Genomic DNA, 3393 nt, shown 5'->3' on the forward strand with positions numbered 1-3393 from the left:
GACAATAACTTGAGAGTAATTTAGATGCTTTGAAATCTCTGACATATAAAACCATCAGTTCATCCAACTCTGACATCATTAAATAAGACTATTCTTTTTATCAGTGAAATCGTTTGGTTCATTCCAACCTCTGCCCTCCTAACTTCTGTGTAAAGTGTTCTTTAAAATGTATAAATTATTACCAAGGGATATTATTAAAAAATAATTAGAAGAGTAACTAGCAGGCTCTTATGCTCTGCCAGGCATGTGAACCTATCCATTATTGAATTCAGATGTCTTTTTCATCTTTCTTGAATAGATATAAATGAAGCTGCCTCTTCTTCAGAGAGGAAAATCCACTTTAGAGCAATGACATTGCTGATCAATATATGGGTCAAAAAAAAAGGAATCTAGGACTTAAAATATTAAAACTAAATAAACTAAAACCTAAAGTGAAAGATCATCTAAAAGTAGGATACTAATTCTTATTAAAATCCACTAGGTTGAAAATATGAGCTGAATCAGGTCCATTGTTGTAATTTCCTGAGCATTTGTCTTGAAAATTAATTACAAAATCTAGAGATAGTACTTGGTATTCCTAACATGTCCGGGAAACCTTTGCGTTTGTTCCTTTGATTCTAACCTCCCATTTGGAAGCAGCCCAACAATTGAATCCAACAATCAAACAAGTTTAACTAACCAAGATTCACACTCTCAAAGTATATCACTCAGTGAGAATATGAGAACAGTAACTTGCTATACTGTGTTAGAGACAAAAACTAAGAAAAGCTATTCTATTACAATAACACCAAAACAGCTCTCCATCAGTCTCATACATTCAGTCTTTATAAAGCGAATGTGTTGTTGCTTTGCTTTTGTACACAGATACGTCTTTAAATATGCAAGAGAAACCACACAGAGTAACTGGAAATCAATCATGTCAGCATTACGCTCTGCTTATTTCTAAACCATAGGCTGGAGTTCAGCTAACTTAAACTTAACTGAATGTTCATATAACAGCTGGCAACATGAATTTTTTAAAAAGGATTCCAAGATTAATGAAAATGAAAATATAGCACATGACATTGATCTAAGTTTTGACAGACGTTTTTGGTCAGCATAACGTATGAGCTCAGAAATGAAGTTCCAGTCATGTACCTTTCAGAAAAGACTTCCTCTATACATAAAGTTGTTACAGAAAATGACTAGCAGCATCATATCCTAAGCATCTTGGCCAATAATAAATTGAACACTAATGGAAACTGACTATTTCTTACATGTCCCCATGAACTAATAGACTAAACATCCAAGGCATCTGGAATTACTTGTTCTGCTATGGGCTGTCATACGGTTTATCATCCCAGGACCCATTTGACATGCATGTTGCTCCTAAAAGCCCCAGTAATTCTGCTGCTGAACTGAAATTCCATTTTGAGTAGCAGCAGCATTTGTTGATCAGGACAGTTGGGAAGGGAAGGTGTGTGAAGAGAACTGCTTATCATGCTCAAATAATATTCACAGAGAGAGGAAAGGGACCAATGCATTATTTTAAAATTGTGTCTGGCCAGCATGTCAGTATTGATTGAAGAATCCAGCAGCAGTAAAAAGAGTCATGTCTGCATTCAAAGAAGAGGCAGTTACATTATCCACTCTCTTATCAACTGGTTAGATCAGTCCCTCATTTTAGGACAAATAATAAAATTGTGAACATCTTGCGGGACCTCAAAAGAAAGTGTTGCTTTCCCCTCCAAAAAAACTAAACAAACAAACAAACAAAAAGCTAATAGCCTTCCTACCCTTCATGTAGAAAGGCAATTTGATGTGAAAATGTTTTCTCCTAAGTGATGGAATGTGCAGTCATGCACCAGCAACCCAGTGCTGAATATCAACTTGCCTGTTCTGGATGAAACTGCTCTGGGGTTGGACAGAACACACTGTTAGAAAAGGAGGTACTTCAATACACGAGGAGAGGCTGTGCACTCTATTTCAGAAGATGGAGGTTTATCTTCCAGTGGAGGGCTTTGATGTTATTCATATGCTAACAATATCACCATTTCCTCACAGCACTCAATACACAGGGAATAAAAGACATCATTTGCTGACATGGGGCTCAACACTTTCTGTCCAGCATACTGATCAACAATCTGCATTCAGCTTCACAGCTAAGGCATCACATAACCTTTAAATTGTTCTTTTAACATTTTAAAATTCTGGTCAAAATAATTTACCATTTTATAGAATAAAATGATGAAACAAAGAACTCTAACTGTATTTTCCCTCTGCTCCTAAAATGTAGCTTCAGTGCCCCGGGGGCTCCTTTCATCTCGTCTAAGTGCTGGCATATGATGTGATTGTTAACATAGCTGGCCACCAGATGAAGTGAATTATCTAAACTGCCAAGGTTCCCACTTTCTTTCCAATTTAAACATCAATTTAACACAGAAACTGAAGGGTATTATGAAAGCTTTAATACGAACCATTTCAGACATGAGAAAAAAAAATACTGGAAGGTTTTTTCAAACAGCCAAACAAACATGCAATTTTTTGAAGCTGAAGATGAGTCAGGAAAATGAATGTACCACCAGAGCACACAGAGTATGCACTTCAACCAACAGCAACAAAGGGCCTCTTTGTCTGAAACATGCTTTTCTGAGCAGGGGGAGGATTTCACTAAAGAAAATATCCTGGATGATCTTGTTAGGTCATTAACTAAATACAAATTATCATCAACAAAGAGAACACTTCTTATTTTAAACATTTCAAAATGCGTATCATTCATGTGGATGATATGGAATTTTTTGATAGTCTTCTCTGGATTATTAGTGTTCTTTCATTATGTAACTTTCTTTTCTCATGGAAATGTTTTCTCCACTTGGATCACCAACTGCTAACAGAATGTGCAAGCATATGTCCTGCATATCTTTTTGAAAATGAGACCATTTCATAGCTAATTCATGACAATAAAAAGTGATGCTTTCTTACACAAAATAGAGCATTTCTTGCTATATGCCATTTCAATTAAGGCATACAAGTTTGAATCAAAACAAAGTGAACTATCCGCAGGCATAACCTTTATTCTTTTTAAGCCTTCACAATATAAATGATATTAATATGTAAAATATATAAAGAACTATAGTCACCATTATATGTCCTTATGAAAATATGAGATTTAAAGATTTGAAATAAAATTTGAAGTTACATTTAACCAAGATTAAATAATATACAAGTTAAATACACATGATTTTGCTATCCAAAAGGATTCCTGAAAGTTAACAACATAATTACAGATTTTCCTCTGGAAAATAATCTTCCTTAGAGTCTGTTAATAAGGAAAAGAGAAAAGAAAAGGGAGGGAGGGAGGGAGAGAGGGAAGCCAGGCCATCAGCTGAGAGAGTGAGCATGGAGAATGAGGTC

This window comes from Rhinopithecus bieti, unplaced genomic scaffold (genome assembly GCF_001698545.2).
Source record: "Rhinopithecus bieti isolate Rb0 unplaced genomic scaffold, ASM169854v2 scaffold_14215, whole genome shotgun sequence".
NCBI lineage: Eukaryota > Metazoa > Chordata > Mammalia > Primates > Cercopithecidae > Rhinopithecus > Rhinopithecus bieti.